Raw genomic sequence first — 18,962 nt, forward strand, 5'->3', positions numbered from 1 at the left:
GAAAATTTGAAATTCAGTTCTCATTCTCAGAATATGCACACGCAGTGGGGCCCTTCAAGTACGGCTCACACTGTGCGTCAGATGGAACCAAGGGGGGGCCTCTCCCCCTCTGGGTGCTACGAGCACCGGCAGGCTGAAGCTGGGGGCCTTGAAGGACAGGGGGGCTTAAAGAGCCAAAGGGAAGGGTCTTCCTCTTCCACCCCCCCCCCAGGGGGAATAGTCTGACAAAGCCTCGGAAGGAGGGGTGAGTAGAGCCACTCCAGGATGCGTTGAGCAGACTAGCCAGCCTGCTCATGCACACACCCAGGCACGTCCTTGCACACAGGTCCGCACTGACCGAGGTGATGGCCATGAACACGATCACATCCAAAATCAAGCTTCTCGCACAATCATAAAGTAATTAACAAGAACTGGGTGCAACACGGCCTCCTAAATGCACGGTTGCCAACCGTCCTCTCTATTGCTTTTCTACCCTCGTCTGCTCATCCGAATGCCTGGTCCCACCCAGAGACCTGGATACGACAGGTCTGGGGCAGAATCCAGGCTTCTGTATTTTTATACATGCTCCAGGCGTGCGGCTGGAGGAGCGCCCTCCACATCCCAGGCAGGCACCCAGTCAGGACCTGAGAGTTTCTGCTTCGGGAGCACATCGGTAACACCCCTGGAAAGATGAGGCATTGCGAGAGGGGGCCACACCACTCTGCTGTGCGTACAGACAGCTACAGCCACAGGGAACAAGACGGGCCAGAAAAATCCTAGGACGCGAGAGAGAGAAGAAGAGAGGCTGTGCATTGAGGCATCTTTGGGATCTCAGCAGGAACGAGATGGTACTCTTAAGATAGGATCGTTCCAGAAGGGCTGTGGGCAGCATGAGGGGAGCCCCAGGGGTGGCCCAGGAACATGGCAACAGCACCCCTTACCACCCCGGGGGCAGTTACCAACCTCAGGGGAGCCTCATGTGGTCAGCTGAGGCCACCTTGAGAGGAACAGGAACCTGGGGCTCAAGGGGCAATTCGAGCCTGAGGTGACCTCACGAGGAGTGAGCTAGGGATATAAGCGGAAGAACTAACGATTCCAAATTCTTTCTTCCCTTCCTCCAGTCCCAAACTCAGTGGAAACCAACGGCTTGCTTGGGTACCCATGCGCGTCAGCCCCTGAGGCAGAAACCGGCGGACAGGGTGGGGAGCAGTTCCTGGGGAGAAATGGGAGCTGTCAGCCCCCCTCCAACGGTCAGAAGGATTCTGAGCAACTGCAACACATTTGCCCAGCTCCGGAGGAGGCCGTGTGCTCCTGCCCACGCTGAAAGGGCTATTAGCCAACCTGGTCACAGCCCCTGCGTGCAGAACATGCAAGACCGTGCCAGCCACCTGGAGCCCTTCCCCAGCCCCAACCAAGCAGAAATCGTCCTGTGCAGACACCGAGGCTCTGAGGAATTCAACAGTCTGCCTGAAAACGCTGAGCCGGACAGCCACCAGGAGGGATTCAAACCCAGGTCTACACAACCAGAGCTCGGGCTCTGTCCGTCCTGTCACCTGTCTCCCCCTGGCAGGGAAGGTGCGTGCGTGTGAATAAGGAGAACGTTCCCCAGGCACCACAACCTAAAGCAGAAATATGTTTGCTCTAGGAGCGACGCAGCGATTAGGTGCAGTGACCCCAGAGCAGTTAAAGATACGCGCAGAACCGTTGACTCCCCCGAAACTTAAACGCTACTAGCTTACTGCTAACACATATTTTGTATGTTCTATGCGTTGTAAACTGTACTCTTACAATAAAGTAAGCTGGAGAGAGGATACTGTTATTAGAAAATCATAAGGAAGAAAGGCACCTGGGAGGCACAGCCGGTCAAGTGTCCAACCCTTGGTTTCAGCTCAGGTCGTGATCTCACGGTCGCGGGATTGACCCACATCCGGCTCCACACTCGGCACAGAGTCTGGTTGGGTTTCTCTCTCCTTCTGCCCCTCCCCTCAGTTCAGTCTCTCTAAAATAAGTGAATAAATCTTTTAAAAAAAAAAAAAAAAAGGAAAAAAGAAAATCGTAAGAAAGAGAAAATACACTTAGAGTGCTTGTACTGTAAAAAGTCCGCACGTAAGTGGATGGGCCTGCGTGGTTCCAACCATGTCATGCAAGGATCAGTTGCTGTGCAATTGTTAGTGACTGTAGTCAGCAGGGGTAGTTAGGCTAAGATGCGGTAAAAAAAACAAACCAAGTGTTCTAGAGGCTTCACTCCCAAAACTTGAATTCTCCCTCCCATCCGGTGTCTAGTGCAGGGAGGCAGGGGGAGCCCAGGGCTCCATCCCAACAGAATACTTCCACAGTTCCTACAGAAAGGGGCAGGAGACCTCTTACCTGCGGAGTTCTGCACGTCACTTCTACACATATTTTATCTGCCGGTCACATGGCCCCACTGGGTGTCATAGGTGTCCCTCCTCCTGGCTACAGTGTCCTGATGGCATCCATGGTCACTGTGGAGTCTTACCACATGCCGGCATTGGGTCGAGCAAGATCCATGTACATGGCATTTGAACACCATGACCAAGGAGGTAGTGTATTTATAGCCCCACTTCACAAGGCACAGAGAGGTTGAGTAATTTGCCAAGGTCACACAGGGAGCAGGAAATCTGAATTTGAATTTGAATGAATTGGAATCCAAGCAGTCCGACACACTTCACTACTGGACTCTGATGGTGTAGAGATCACCCAACTACTAAGGATTCGTGCGGGGCCTGCAGGGAAGGAACCAAGGACCCAGTGGAGGTCCAGAGAGCCAACGGCTCCATGTGGGCGGGAAAACAGTGTGGAGGTTCATGGGTTCTAATGAGCTTTATCTCTTTAAGGCACTATTAGGATTTGAACCCCAAATCTCAAGGCTGAAAAAAAAAGAATAACCCAAATCTAATAACCCAAATCTAAATGCTCCCCGTCTCACCTTTAATCGATTTAATGGGGGGGGAGCTCTCTGCAGCAGCCCCTCCTCCTCCTTCCCCCAGGGCCTTGCAGTCTCTGCAGCCAGACTTTTCTCTCTGGGGACAGCTCATCGGTCCACAGCATCGAGCCTTTGGTCTCCCCGTCCTGGAGAGCGTTACCATGTTCTTTGGATAGAATCAGATCAGGGGACCATGTTTTGAAGGCCCCATGCTGCTCCTGGAAAGAATGAGTTTCTGTAAAGAACACAAAGTTCTGGCATTTTCCTGACAGGGCCTCCCTGCGGTTGCCTCCACTGCCCAGATGCCTCTTGGCCTGGTCCCTGCTTCTGCCCTTTGCGACAGGCACACCCCACCTCTAGATGACATCAGTCCGGCCACCCTTCCAGGCCAGGTTTTTTTTGCGGGGGGGTGGGAACACTCACTTAAGGAGGTCAACACCTCTGTTGGAGCCCTGTGATAACATGTGCCTGCCCTCCTGGAAAAGGATTGCAGACCGCCCACCAACACACACACACACACACACACACACACACACACACACACACGGAGAATTATCTAATCAGCTCGAGTCTGCCAAATCTTTCTTCTGGGACTGTAACTTTGTCTTTAAGAGAAAATAGCCACCAACCACAGGTTACTAGATTCCTCTCTTTTCTTTCTTTTTTTTTTTTTTCCTTCCTTTTTATCGTAAAGATTAGGCCCAGGCACTGAGACCTGAATTATTGCATCTTTTCTCAAATGGACTGTGTAGCTGGGCCATGGCTCAATGCTCTGAGGTTTCCTCATGCTTTCATATTTATACGCTTTTATTTTATTCTCACATCCTCTTGGTGAGAATAGGCATCAGAATTTTATCCATTGCACAGATCAGTAAACTAAGGCTCAGAGATGTTCAGTAGCTGACCCGATGTCACACAGCCTTTACACGGGAGAGTTGGGGCTTGAACCTCTAGTTCCAACCAACCGTGTTGCCATGGTCACTATGTGCTTGCCAAAGTCTCCTCCAAGGAAGCGTTATTCCCACTTTCAATGATTCTGTGGCCCTAGATGGAAGCAAGGTGTTTTTTTACGAGATATACAAAGCATTTCTGGGCCAGTGCTATTTGGGGGTGAGCCTAGAAGGGTTAAAAGTTGGGTAAACATGGGGGGCTCCATTGGTTATCCTTGCTGCGTGCACAGTGGCCTTCCTGAAGAGCTAAGCCCCCAAGTGGGCCCTGGGCACTTCCCTCTGCACGTGCAGAGAGAGGGCTCCTGGGACAGGGACGCAGGAAAGGAGCAGGTCAGGCCTTTGAGCTGGGACTTTGGAGGGGCGGGATGAAGGTTCAAACAGACCTAGAGGAAGCCGACTGAGCTGCTGGGCAGAGAGCCGCCAAGGCCCAGGTGGGAATGGCATTGCCAGGGAACGTTAAAATTCTTCATTCTTCAAAACTTTGGCCAAGACAAGAACAGGAGAACACGTGACCCCAGAAAGCTCTGCGAATATCTACCCCCTACCCTGGAAACAGGTCATCACTCCCATGATGAGCCCGGCTGCCAGCCACACCTGACAGGGAGGAAGAGAAAGAACTCGGGACCTCAGCCATGCTTGCACACACGCGCTCACACACGCACGCGTGCACACACACCCGCTTCCCTCAGTCCTCTTCTGTAGTTTCCACCTCTTTCGAATATTCTAGCTTGACTGGTTTTTTTTCAAAGATGCAAGGCCTTGGGTCTATTGGAGGTCAGAGAGGCGCCCACCTCAGTCCCTTCACCTACAGCCTCTATTGTGCTAGTTTGGGTCCTTGTTTCCCTCCCATCTGCTGTGAACTCCCCAGTACAGAGAGTAGCTTCGTGAGGGCTGGTGTGTCCCGCCGCCATACGGTAGGGGCTTAACAAAGGAGGCTGGGGGGCTGAGTGGAAGGGTGGCCGGCCAGAGCAGTGGCTGGAAGGACCCCGTGAGTCAGTTGACAGGACCGCCCTGGGCTTTGCCTTCCCCTCTCTGACCTCAATTTCCCTCTTAAAGTAAAAACGTGGCTTGGGTCACCTCTAACACCCAGATCAGCTCAGGCCCCCAAGACCCGTCAGGTGTCTTCTTCCTCCTTCATCGCAGGAATGTTTCTTGGTGGGCTGGGGGAGAGGAGCCGTTCTCGGCTCCCACTCATCATCTCTTGGACTTTTCTGCCCCAGAGCTCTGCAGTTTGGATGGTGCACTGGGGCCCTTGGAATCGGCACGAGTGACACTCCCAGAGCCCCCAAGGGCTGTGCCTCAGCAGGATGGGGGCTCTGCACTGAAGGGGGAGGCCTGAGCTCTGTGAGGCTCTCATCTCTCGGCGCCGTCACCACCGCTGGCCCGTCTCTCCGTGCCACCTTCCAGAGCAACCGCACAGCCTCTGACAGACCCAGGTGTTCAGGTCTGCCTACTTAAAAAAAAAAAAAAAAAAATGCATGCGGACCCCCCCCCCCCCCCGCCCCGGAGGAAGAAGAGAAGGATTCACCCCACAGCGAAGGGATCAGAGGCCTTCAGGGCTCCCCAACACCCAAGGCTATGTGCTTTTCTGCCTTTCTGGCATCCAACCCAACACCCACTCCCTCCCCTTTCCTCCAGCGGCAGGGGCCTCCTAACTTCCTTTTGGAAACTTGGAGGCAGTCTGATGAGATCTCAGTGGAGATGGCCTGCCCCGCCCAAGCCAAGAGAAGGGCACCCGAGCCCAGCAGAGCCCACCGCCCAAGTGTTTGCTGGACTCCGAATCACGGGCCGAGAGACATGAAGCGGGACATAGCGGTGCCCTTGGCACGGAGGAAGCACCGAGACAGATCTACCGGCTTCCACCAAGACTCTCGGGCAGACCAGGACCCTGTCCTTTGCCCTAACTCCTGGATCTTCTGTCTTGTTCTATCCCTTCATTCTCAGTGGCCTTTTCTGATGCCCCCATCTAAACAGCCCTGCCTGGTTCACCCTCCAGACCCCAAGGCAAAAAGACGGAGGCCACACACCTCCCACTTATCGCAGGGCAGCAGAGCAAGACCCCCGCCTCTTCCAGGAACCAGACCCCCAGTGTGGCAAGACCATCGGTCAGCCCAGAGCTACCATCCTGCTGCCACCGCTCAGCTGTGTGACCTCGAGCTCCAGGCTGCACTTCTCTGAAGCTCGGTTTCCTCATCTCTAAGTTGGGGAACTTTGCCTACCTGGAGGGACCTGGGCATGGGTTAGCAAAACGCACAGAGGGTCTAGCTCGGGACTGGAGACCAGCAGGACACTCAGGGAGGAGGGATTGTTATCATCGCTGTCATTCTGACGACAAAGTCTCCTTGCCGCTCTTCCCACCCCAGGATGTAAATACAGTCAACTTCTTTCTGATTCACGTGCACGGATGCACTGAAATCATCCCATTTTCGGACACACCGAGCAGTGGAGACACAAAGAAAAATCTTCCCGATCCCCTTTCGTGAAAGTGCTTCTTCTTCTGACTCGAAACATTAAAAAAAAAAAAAAAGAGTCATTTGCCAAACTGAAATAGCACATAAACCTTAGAACCCACAGATTTGAGTGAATTCTAATCTTGGCCCAAACTGGCAAGAGTGAGGGGGTGTGGGGGAGGGGGAGGATGAGTCAGAGATTCCGCCCTTCAGAGGGGGCAGCCTAATATGGCATTGGGGAGCCATGAGAGACGCCTTAGGTATGCCTGGACTTTCAGACCGGAGCCACGACGCTGGCCTGGGACCAGCCATGCCCCCACCCCCACTCACCCTCTCACACACATGGAGCGGAGCCTTGGGTGGCAAAGCAGCAGGGGGAGGCCAGAGCAAGCTGGAAGGAGCCAGCCAAGGATCCAGCAGCTTGACCCCAGAGAGGACAGCAACCGTGCCTTTCTCCCAGCATGCCCTCGGTCTTGGGCCAAAGGTGGGCCCATCTCTTTGGGCTGGACGTGGTCCTTGCCGGCTCTAATGTCTCCTAAGTGCAGCCAACGTTGAGTCTGCGATATGGCACATAAACGTGTGAGTAATAGGGAGGCTTCACCCCACGTAACCTCGGACTGCATGAAATTTATTCTCATCTCTGCAGAGAGGGACCGGATAGGGGAGGACCTTCAAAAGGTGAGGAGTGCTTTCTGATGCTCCAGTAGCTTCACAACTTAACGAAAACACAAATGCCTCTTACATGGTTGGGGGTGGAAACAAAGTCTGAATTCCTGTCCTGGGCTTATATCCTCACCAGCGAAGAATTTGGGCAAGTCACCTCACTTCTTTGAACCTGTTTTTCGTTTGTTTGTTTTAATTTTTTAATCATTTGTAGATTGAATGAAGTAGAGAAGTGGTTCTCTAATGGGAATGTTCATCAGAATTACCTGGAAGGTTTGTTTCCCGGGCTCTGGTTCAGACACTCTGATTCAGTAGTTCAGGGGTAGGGCCTAAGAATTTGCATTTCTAGCAAGCCCCTGGGGTTACAGGATTCCTCAAGTATATTCGGAGGGGAAAGGGAGTCCCACTGTCCTGCGTTCCAGCAAAGGCGTTCCAGTCGGACTTACCGAAGTCTCACGTCCAATGAGTTGACCAGACACTGCCCCTGGGAGAGCCAGAATGTGCCGATTGGCCTGCCTAGACCTTGGGCTCAATCTATGGGGCCAAGAGGTGAATCCATTTCCCTGGAATCACACAGATCGTCAGGACAGAAGGTAGGGCTCTTTGAGAGGGATGAGAAGTGGGAATTAGACCAAAGAGACACCTACCTTGGTCCTGGAGCCAGCCCTGGAGCCCAGGTGAGGCCTGCTCCCAAGTCTGTTCCCAGCACACCGGGCTCTTTACCGCTAGGCCCTCTATTTAAGAGGCTAACACTTGGCATTGATGCTGCATCCAGGCTTCTCTGTCCGGGTGAGATTGATCTGGGAAGAGTCCAAGTTCAGGTCTCCACCTCCAGGGAAAATTGTACCTAAACATTCCAGACTGATGAATCCCATCCAAACCCTTCTGGGAAGGAGGCAATTACCTTGGTCCTCCCGACCGGTGTTCCTGGGGAAACTTCAACCACATCGTACAGTCACGCTGGGTCATTCATGTATGAGCCTGTGTCCCAGAGAAACATACAGAAAGCTGTCATTCACACTTGGGCAGGCAGACTGGCACCGAGTTTATTTTCTGACCTCAGAAAGACTCCCAAACAATGACGGCGATGATGAAGACCATGACAAAGGGGTCAGTGTGTCTCTGCCTTTGTCCTTGAGGTTCTGACACTCCCAAGGAGATATTTGTTCAGATCAGGATTTCAGGCGGGCCAGCGATTTTTCAGCGTTCCTACCCAACCTCCTGAGGCCCTCGGGCTCACCCTAGTCTGGAGACTGACGAGATGAAGAGCATAGAGACGACGCCTTCCAGCCGCAGTCCGAGATGCGAATCTCAGAACCAGAAACGGATCTTGGGTGTGAGCGCACCCTGTGGCCTTCTCCTCAAATCTGTCCAGTGGTTGGTCAGGTCCTTTGACTTGGCGCGCATTTACCAGGAAACAGAATAATGCCAGGATTCGGCCAGCAGGCAGATGCCGTGCGCAGGTTGGCCTAAATTCAATCTAGGCTGTGTGACTTGGTTAACTCACATAACCTCTCTGTGCCCCAAGCTTCTCATCAGCAAACAGAATTGCAGAAGTGCTTATACCTCAAAGGTGGTTGTAAAAATTAAAATGTGGAAAGCACTTGAAATGGTACCTGGTGCATGCCGAGCTCTCCATCAATATTAGCTCCAATCATTCAATTCACAAGACACCAAAGGAGCACCTCCTCTAGGCCAGACACTATTAAGTGGCAGAGATACAGAGATTAGTAAAGATCCAGAATATTATCTTCCAAGTGTTCACAGACTAGGAGAAGATAAGACCCAAAGAAAGTTAAACCACAACACATTATGACAAATGCTATTACTGATCCTTGAATAAAATACTAACTCCACCTGGAAGAAGCCAGAGAGATTTCCAAGGGATGTGACATTTGACCCGGGCCTTGAATGAATCTGCCGAAGGAAAGGCATCTGGGGGACGCCGTGCTAGATACAGAGAACAGAGCGCTGGTTCTAGCAAAGGGCCTGGTTGTCCATGGAATGATGGGTTCACAGTGCTAGGAACATAAGGTTCCTAAGAAGGGAACCCGGAAAGTCGGTTAGTACGTCATGCTGCCGCTTGGACTTTATCCTGAGACAGCAGGAGCCAACATAACTTTTTAAGCAAGAGAATGGAATGGGATGAGATGTGACTTTTTTAGGACTAAAGCTGGTAGCAGGGTGGAGGTTGGCCTGGCTGGCCAGAGACTGGTACGGCCAGGCTATCAGGAGGCAGAGCCCAGGCAAGACATGGTGAGGACGGGAATAAGGGGGTGGTGTGGAAGTGGGAAGGAGGGAGACAAACTTGGGGTATTTTTATGGGGACAAGGGCCGGGAAGTGGTGGCTAACAGGGTGTTGGGAGGGAAAGGGGGGAGAAATCAAGGCAGCTTCTTGTCTCTAGCTAGGGAAATTGGCTAGAGGTTCTGGACCAAGGCAAGGAACCGAGAAGAAGAACAGCCTTGAGTAGATGAGTGCGAATGGGGCAAACGGATACATCTGGGGTGAGTTACCTATGTAGGCCTCCTCTCCATACTTAAAACATCAGGTAATCCTTAAAAAAAGAAAACAACCCGGTGGTACAGAGTGAGTTGCAAAACTCGCCTGAGAACAGTCGTATGGAGTCTGGAGCCCCATTTCCCGATACTGAAAACAATCAAGAGGACCCTAACATTCTGTCAGAGGCCGGGCAGGCATCAAAACGAGAGCAACAAGCAAAGCCCTGCTGGGAAGGCAGCACCCCTCTCCACTCGCAACTGAAGCATGTCCTCCACTTCTGCCGGTTAACGTAAATCAGCACACTTAGGAGACATCCACCCTCGGACTCTGCCAAGGCCTCCCGGCGGTGTGCACCCCGACTGGGAAGGAGAGACAAAGTCCCCTTCTATGTAACCCTCCTCCACTAGAAGAAAGAGAGAGAGAATACCAACTCTAACCATGGAAATAAATATAGGACAGGATGGTTTGAAACTTAAAGGTTGGGAAAATGTCATAAAGCAAAATCCAAACCGAGCCGCAAACCACACATATTTGTACCAAGAGCGAACGCTCTTTTGAAAGTGTCCTTGAAATAAAGACTCCCAGGTTCCCCTGGGGCAGGACCCGTTTTGCCCAAAACACACCTTTATGGCTGGGTTTTAAAACCCAGGAAAGTGTTCCTAATGGAAACGCTGACCAGCCTGTCCACGCACGGCCACCCCAGCAAGATCTCTGTTCCTGAAGAAAATAAGACTTCCCTGTACAACGAGGACAGCTGGGAAAGAGAGTAAGAATCACTTCTGGAAAGTCTGCCGTTTGCAGATGGACACTGGACAAATAACTCCATTGTGGCACGGGACGCCTCAGTGCCTTCGCGTCTACCTGCAGCCGGGTTAACCGGTCGAGAGAACAGACGCAGAAAAGCCGGATCCACCTGTTATCCAGACATGATGTCTGACGAGTGGGGAGAATTAACGATGCCAGATCAGCAACTTCTGCCCAGATGACAGGGCCTCGGGTCCCCACTGAGTCCCGGCAGGGGCAGCCGGTAGCAAGGCCGGCCAGGCCGAGGCACACCAGGCAGAGCCGATGGGCCTGGCCTGAAGGGAGGGAGGGCAAATCCGCTCTAGTGCCTGTGGCCATGCAATGCCAATGTCGCCAGTACCTGACCTTCCAAGAGAAGCTGGAAATATGCACATTTGTGTGACATCCTCCGAACTATAAATGGAGGAATAATTCAAAAACGCTTTCAACACAGCATAGGCCTCACACTGTGCACACCCCCCACCCCCCGAGGCCGTTGGAGCCCCGCGTTCTGCTATGCCTGATCACTATCAAGGCAGAATTTCAACATCAAGAGAAGGAAAGAGACGAGAGGACACATGCGTTACTCACTATCCTAATGCCCGAAGTCAGGAAACTCGGGTCTCTGTCTTAGGTCGTTGACCAGCTCTGCTGTGTGTCATGGGGCCAGCTGCCTGCCTTCTCTGGGCCTTGACTCCCCCTTCTCCGAAGTGAGGGGGCGGACAACATGCACTCCCCGAGCTCACCCTGCTAACATCCTAGCACTCTGAGCCCTCGGCTGACAGAAACCATCCCACGAGCAAGAGGTATTTTTCTGGAATGCAGAGTCAACCTTGAGCTAACGGTTGATTCAGGTAGATGGGGCCCTCCTCCTTACCCTCAGGTTTCCGGTGGTTTCTTGTGAGAAAGGAAAAAGCCGACCTGCTGAAGTCACACTGAGGTGTCAGGGATCCGGTGACCTGTTTTCCCACCCCACGGAGCCCACAGGGGTTTCTGCAGGCATCGAGGCCCTCTGGTCTGTCGCCACTCCCCCTCCTCACAGTAAATCCTGGTCCAGTTCTTGGTCTACATTTTGAAGACGAGGAGAGGGAGGTTCAGAGGTATTAAGCAACTTACCCAAGGTCACACAGCAAGGAGGAGGTCAGAGTCAACTGAGGCTGGACTCTGTAAGGAGAAGCCACCCTTTTCTAGGCACTAGGAACCCAAGCAGTTCAGGAGGGCACGAGCATCTGTGTTAAAAACCAGGCCATCATCACTGCCCGTGCCTTCTACACGCATCCCGGCGCAGGAGGACAGCGGGCGCCCTTGTCCCAATCCTGGACCACATTCTACAACGTCGAAGGACTTCCTTCAGCCAAGTAGCCCGTCCCTCTGCGTGATTCCGCTTAAATACAAGTTAGACTCATTACCTGGGAAGCAAGTGAGTTTTCCTCCTTTCTCTTTGATGGCATTTTCTTTCAGAAGCCCAGATGTGGGAGAAGGCAGAATACGGTCTGTGGCAGGGGCCCCCCTCGTCCCTGCGGCGCCCCGGGATCAGAGAAGGCAGAGCAAGCCTGCCTGTGTCCCCAGGGGAAACGGGAGTCCCCCGTGCTGAGACAAGGGCGCTTCTTCTCCAGAACCACAAGCCTCGAGCAACCGGAAGGAGCTGGAGGGGCTGCCCGAGCCGTGTCTGCCGCGGCCCACGGCGGGGTCTGGGGGAGGCATCTCCTCTGCGGCCCCGATCCAGGGGTTCCTTATTGATTTACACACCCGTACTGTGTTTTGTCCCTTTCCAGGGCATTCCCAAAGCTACCTGACCACCATTGTGCCAGGGAGGTGGGGCCCGGGCTTAGAACACTGCGGGACAGGACAACCTGACATTCAAAGGGACCGAGTCACTTGCCCGGGGCCACCTGGCTAGACGGCTGGGCTGGCTTTGAAGTCTGGCTTCCAATCTCCACTGGGCAGGCTGCCTGGCCACACTGGAACCTCTTCTCACCGCCCCCCTGAAGGCCAGGGGGTCTCCCTGTGCTCTGGACAGCGAGGATGGACAGGAGATGCCAGCCCTGGCTTTGAGCAGCCGTGGCCGCTTGGTGGCCACCGCACCAGCTTGGAAAGACGACATTGGCGTGGTCTGAGGAGAAATCCAGCCCTTGCCTCTCCGCTGGACAATGTTTGGGGGCTGGACGTGAGGCCAGGAAGACAAGGCAGGGGGAGACAAGAGCTGCTACGGGCTGGACCGGGTCCGTCCCTAACTCGTGTGTTGATGCCTTGTTCCCTCACGTGACTGTGCGTGGAAATGGGACCTTTAGGGAAATGATTACAGGTAAATGAAGTCATAAGGGTAAGGGCCTCTTCCTATAGGATTGGTGGGCTCATATGAAGGGAAAGAGAAAAGAAAGCGTGCTCCCTCTCTCTCTGTCTCTCCCTCCTGCTCTCCCTCCTTCTATCTCCTTCTTCCCAGTCTCCCCCAGCTCCCTCCCGCTCTCCCCCCTCTCCCCCCAGCTCTCCCCCTTCCCTCTCCCCAGCTCTCTTCCCCTCTCCCTCCTCCCTCTCTCCCCAGCTCCCTCCTGCTCTCCCTCTCCCCACACTCTGCACAGGCACTGAGGAAAGGTCATAGAAGGTGGTAGTGAGAAGGCACCATCAACAAGCCGGCAAGGGAGCTCTCACCAGAAACCAAATCAGCTGAAGTTCTGATTTCGGAGTTCCAGCCCCCAGAACTATGGGGGGTTCCTGTTGTTTAAGCCGCCCGGCCCGTGGTGTTTCGTTGCAGCCGCGCGAGCTAACACAGGCTCAAACTCAGGAGACAAGGGAGAAAAAACAACTCACTGTGGCTGGTCACCACTCAGGATGCATGACGTTGGCCTCAACCCTCAGCTTTCATGCCTCATCCCCTCCCCCCGGAATCTCTCCCACCTGCAGGGAACCCCAGGGGATCCTGTTCTCATCCCCCACGGAGACCTGGGCTGACGTCCATCTCAGTCAGCTCAGGTGACCACTTTTCCTTAAAAACTGACCTTCCCACGGGCAGATGTGCTCACTGTTTCCCTCCTGTGAGTGTGTGGGGAGGACGTCCGATGGCTGTTGCCCTCTGGAGAACGACCCTTCAGTGTTCCTCTGAGCTGAGGTCACTTTCCTCAGTGGGTTCTAACCTTTGAGAAAGTCGGGTGTGGGTCACCCCCCTCACACAACTCTCACCCATTAGGGAGGGACTGACTGTGGGGCAGTTACCAGAGATGCAGGTATGAAGAAGACTTCCAGATCTAGAATCCGGCTGGCTGGGTGCGGATCCCAGCACCCCCTGTGGCAACTGTGTGATTGTGGACGTGTTGAGTGACCCCCATGCATCTGCCTCAGGGGAATGTCATGAAAGCAAAGTGTGAGAAGATGCTTTGGAGATGCGTCTCCCCGCCCTCGCCCCACAGCTGAGTTCCCTTCTCATCAGGGTCAGGGAGGGAACGGGTCTTAGAGCTCTCATCTGGCCAGTAACTGGCACACCAGAAAGCTCTTAAATAAAATGGAAGCTCCCAGCAAATTATTTCATGAGTTTCAGCCTTGTTCTCTGCCAACTTGATGTAGCATTATTTGAGAGGACCAGTGAGTCTCAAATATCCCACCCTCCACTAAGTTAACCGGTTGAGTCATGCCCCCCACAGAAATAAGTCCACGTCCTAACCCCTGCAACCCGTGAATGTGAATCTGAGGGGAAACAGGGCCTTTGCAGATATCATTCAACGAAGGGTCTCAAGCGAGATCCTCTTAAATCAACTAGTGGTCCCTACATCTGATGACGAGGGTCCTTATCAGAGACACGCAGAGGAGGAGCGCCACTGTGGAGAAGAGGAGAGGCCACGTGAAGACAGAGAGAGCCGCCCGCCGCCAGCCAAGGAATTCCTGGAGGTACCAGAAGCTATAGAAGAAGCAAAGACAGATTCTTGCCTTGCTGAGAACTTGATGTGGGACTCTGGTCTCCAGAATGCAGCAGAACAGACTTCTGTTGCTTTAAGCCCCCAGGCTTGTGGCAATTTCTTCCAGCAGCCACAGGAAAATAGAACACCGAAGAGGACTGTTTCAACAACGCCTGATAACTTAACATACCCTCCAATCCCTGGGGCAGGACTGGGCCCATAGTACACAACTTGAGACTGGCTGGTTCCTTTGCAAATGGAAGAATGAGCCTAGACATTGTCCAAATTTGCAAATTGTAAAGACAAAGTGACTTCCCACACTGGCTGACAGAGTCATTTCTGAAGGTACTGTCCCACTTTCTCCTTACCTAATGCCAATTCTACCCAAATGGCTTTTCCTCCCCCAGAAGCAGGGTGTGACTACACACTTCCAGAATGCACCGTGACCCTCGGCTCTGCCAAATGTCAAAACACCTACCTCACGGGAACTAAGTTAAACACTTCTGATAGACCTTTGGCTTTAAAGACAGACGGTGCTCTGTGTTCATCTCGAGAGCTAGATCCAGCAGCTACGGCTCCAGGTAGCAAGACATGACTTCTTAAGAGAGGGGGAAAGATACTCCATGTTCCTTCCTCCCTGTGAGGGTGGGGGAGGCAGGGTGGTCAGGAGAGGTTAGAAAGTGGGGGGTCCCGTGGACTGCCAGGGAGAAGGGCTTAGGAAGGAAACTGCTCGAGCTAATAGAATTCTTGGTGGTGGTGGGCCAGGGTGGGGTGGCTTGGTAGTTTGGGATGCTCCCCACCAACTTCCAACCCCTCAAATGCAGCAAAAATACCCAAACCACTGGATTTGCATAAAAGCAAGGTACTTGCTCTGCACAAGGAGCTCCAAGTCCCCAAGCCCCCTTCCATGCCAACCACAGACCCTCACTCATCCAATGTCGAAGAAATTCCGGAACCACCCAGGCCAGCCCCTTCTGTCAGGCACGCTCTCTTGTAGGTGAGGGGCTGATCTGAACTCTTCTTCAAAGATGCTCTTGAGTCGTGTTGGAGATCTTAAATAACCAGGGGCAACTCTGAATGTTGTTGTTCTGCAAATTGTAAAAGCCAAGTCGACCAGGGTGCCCGTGCACACACATGCCACCACACGTCCCTGCCCGGCTGCTGCCCGGGGGCACCTTCTCGGCTTCTCCTTGGTTCTACAGGTGCCATGTAAATCAGGCCAGGCCAACAACGTGTACCTTTCAAGGAGCACCACTTACACCCTTGCCTTCTCCCTCATGCTTGTCCGGGTGTTGGAAAAGGGTCTAGGCTTTCACTCTGGGGATCTGCCAGAGGCTCGGCTTGCTCAAAGCAGCTCTGCACACCCACGCTTCCTTTCCCCCTGATCTTCCCTCTCCTGCACTTGACTAAACTCACCTGCTATCCAGTCAGAAAAATAACGGCTTAGTGTTTGATTTGCTTTAACCCTCATCCCAAAGACAAGGGAAAAGCTGAAACCAGATCCATGGATTTTTATTCCAAATCTCCATTACCTATACGCATGGATCGCGTATGTAGACTTTTCCCCTATCTGCTTACGTGAGGGAGCTGCGTGCTGCTGCTGTACGGGGCAAGTGGCCCCATCAAGTCAAGCCTAGCCTTCGGAAATATTATGAGCTCCAGTTCTTGGGAAGCAAATAGAGGTCGTACCTGGTGGTGAGGGCAGGTAAACTAAAGTAGCCCCAATACCATCTGTCCAGCGATGGCCTTTGTGTTCAGTTTGGACAAGGATGTGTGCCTCCCATCTTGTCCATGAAAATCCTACTGCACACAAGAACACCAGAGTGATGGAAAATAAAACCCGGCCAAAGAAATTAGGGGCCATCCCGACCCCTGAACTCAGTGTTCCCAGCCCCGCCGAGGAAGACAGTGTGATAGTACAGACGTGCCCCTTCCCCGGAAGAGAGCAGGTTTACTTCCTGCCAAACGAGCATCTTTCGAACCCAAACGTCAATCTCTCACCTTCCCTGCTTCTGGAAGGGTCACACTATTATTTATTTAGCCTTGGGTTTGTGGATCTCTGTGGCAACCTTATTTGGAAGAGCCCTGGGCACGTTGCTACACAGCGCTCTGAGGGAGAGACGGCGCCAGGAAGGCTCGTTCAGACACATCACATCGTCCACTAACCATCTCCAAAGGATCTTAAAACACCCTGCCTGGCCCAAGGGTGTTGCTCACAACTTTCATCCACACCCGCAGGCCTCTCTTCCAGGTGGACCCCTTCTCTAATGCATCACCCGTCATCAGGACCTCTTTATCTGCTGGTGTCCTTGCCCACAAGCCACCTGCATGAAGCCTGGGCTCCAACCGGTGTGTCTAAACCAGGGCTCAGCAAACTTTTTCGTAAAGGGCAACAGATGGCAAATGTGTTCAGTCCGCTGGGCCATGAGGCTTCTGCGACTCTTCCGTCATGGTCACAGGGCTAAAGTGCAGAGCGCCATGCGTCAGTGAACGTGCACAGCCGTGTGCCCATAAAACTTTCTGTATGGACGCTGAAATTGAAGTTTTATGCAATTTTCATACATCACAAGATATATATATTTTTTTCAACCACTTAAAAACATAAAAACTAGAGCTCATTTGGCGAAGCATACGACTCTTGGTTTTGGCTCAGGTCCTGATCTCATGGGTTGTGAGATGGAGCCCCACATTGGGCTCCCTGCTCAGTGGGGAGTCGGCTTGAGATTCTCTCTCCCTCTCTCTCTACCCCTCCAGCTCCTGCCCTCTGTCTAAAATAAATAAATCTTTAATAAATAAATAATGTAAAAACCTTCCTTCCAGCTCACAAGCAGTACAAAAGCAGGTGGTTGGCTGGATTGGGTCTGTGGGCCACCGTTTGTCCACTCAGATCTCCTCAAGAGCAGGGAAACTCTCTCATCAACCACACCGGCAACCCCAGTGATGTCACTGCCCATGCTGCGATTTAATGCTTTGACATTGCCTTTTTCCTTCACGCCCTCTGGCAGCTACTGGGTGATGGCCAGCAATAAACCAGGAACTTCTGCATTTTGGTTAAATCCAAATTCATTACAAAGTAACCAAAGGGCTAGCAAGTTTCATGGGGAGTAACAATGATGCCAAGACGGAAAATGGGTTCTCACTTCCTCTCCTGCTGGGTGAGTGTACGCACAGATACACTTAGCCTTTTTTCCAGAAGAGACAGCCAGTCAAGTCACAGCATAATTTGAAAGGGCAGTTCTCAGTCTGCATAAACTCTCAAGCCATCTTCTCCCATTTCCACTCTTGCAGTACTCACTGCAGGAACGAGATAAGCCGGTAGCGGACCAGAACCCTTAATGAACTTCCCCACGAAACACAGTGTCTTTCAACCTCTCCAGCCCTGTTGGGTAACTTATGTTCATTTCACAATTCCCAAGGATTCAGTGGGACAGCCCCCAAGCAATACACAACCCTAACCCGGGGAAAACACTGCATCAGGCTTTCTCTGATTTTTCCGTGTGATACTTCCTTTTGTCACAGAACCCATTTGGATTTGCTTGTAACAACATCACACGCAGAGCTGGGAAGGAGCTTCCCTTGCAAAAACCATCCTGAACTGCTCTGTTCTGGTCTGCCTTTTAGACCGTGGTACTTCAACCACTCAGCAGCTTGGTCCATACAGTTCAAACATGTTGAATTATCCCTTAAAGCACAGACAGAGCATTGCCTGGCAGTGCTCATAGAGCAAATTCTTATTTAAAAGGGAAACATAGGGTGCCTGGGTGGCTCAGTGGGTTAAAGCCTCTGCCTTCAGCTGGGGTCATGATCCCAGGGTCCTGGGATCGAGCTCCACATCGGGCTCTCTGCTCAGCGGGGAGCCTGCTTCTCCCTCTCTCTCTGCCTGCCTCTCTGCCTACTTGTGATCTCTGTCAAATAAATAAATAAAATATTTTAAAAAAATAAAAGGGAAACATAACAGGTTGAATGTCATAAGCATAATTTCATTTTAAAAATTTTTGATCATTTTCTTTTAAAACTTAAGGATTTTTGTTTACAAAAGTGGAGAGAAACAATCACCCTCATGAAATTCACAACTGTCTAGCAATTTCAGGAATCAGTTTCTTCAGTAGGGATTATAAACATATACCCAGGTATGTTTTTTCTTTCTGTCTTTAGGTCTGTATCTGTGTGTATGTTTACATCTGTATCTATTTTTTAAAATGATAGATAAAAACAGCTGCTAAGGGACTCCTGGGGGGCTCAGTCAGTTAAGCATCCGACTCTTGGTTTCTGCTCAGTTCATGATCTCAGGGATGTGGGATCGAGCCCTGTGTCGGGCTCAGCGGGGAATCTGCTTGAGACTCTCTCTCTCTCCCTCTGCCCCTCCCTCTCTTTCTGATCAATAAAAATAACTTTAAAAAAATAAACTGCTGTTAGTATTTGAGGGCTATGTAGCAGGCACTGTGTTCAGCACTTCCCAGGTAAAAATATCATTTAATTCAACAATCATCTGAGAAAGAGATCATTTGTCATCCATTTACAGAATAAGAATACATTTCCTCCTCTATTCTTAATTTACAAATCCATAAGCGTTCTCTGTCCCTTTCCAAATCCATTGTGCTGTGGACTTTGACTTGAAAGGCAATCAGGCAAGGTTTTGTTGAGTGCCCTCAACTAGGCAATTAGGAGAGAAAGAAACTAAAAAGACACGGCCCAGAAGGAGGCAGTGTTCTGAGACATAGGAGGAAGGATCACGTACCTACATACGTATTTTAAGCCCAATTCTGCCACTCAGCTGCTACATATCTAATTTGCTTTGCAAATTAG

At 52.0% G+C, this 18,962-nt stretch overlaps 1 long non-coding RNA gene across 2 annotated transcripts; it reads right to left on the reverse strand.

The window, feature by feature from the left end:
• Positions 1–6,415: 6,415 nt before the first annotated feature.
• LOC125085256 (uncharacterized) lies at positions 6,416–8,010 on the reverse strand. Of its 2 annotated transcripts, XR_007122835.1 has the most exons (4): positions 7,891–8,010; positions 7,634–7,786; positions 7,433–7,549; positions 6,416–6,880 (listed from the first exon to the last, which is right to left on the reverse strand). It is a non-coding gene; the product is annotated as an uncharacterized LOC125085256 (long non-coding RNA). The 2 variants fall into 2 exon arrangements; XR_007122834.1 differs by having other exon boundaries at positions 7,634–7,978.
• Positions 8,011–18,962: the final 10,952 nt, after the last annotated feature.

The sequence above is a fragment of the Lutra lutra genome, chromosome 14 (assembly GCF_902655055.1).
Source record: "Lutra lutra chromosome 14, mLutLut1.2, whole genome shotgun sequence".
In the NCBI taxonomy this organism is placed as follows: domain Eukaryota; kingdom Metazoa; phylum Chordata; class Mammalia; order Carnivora; family Mustelidae; genus Lutra; species Lutra lutra.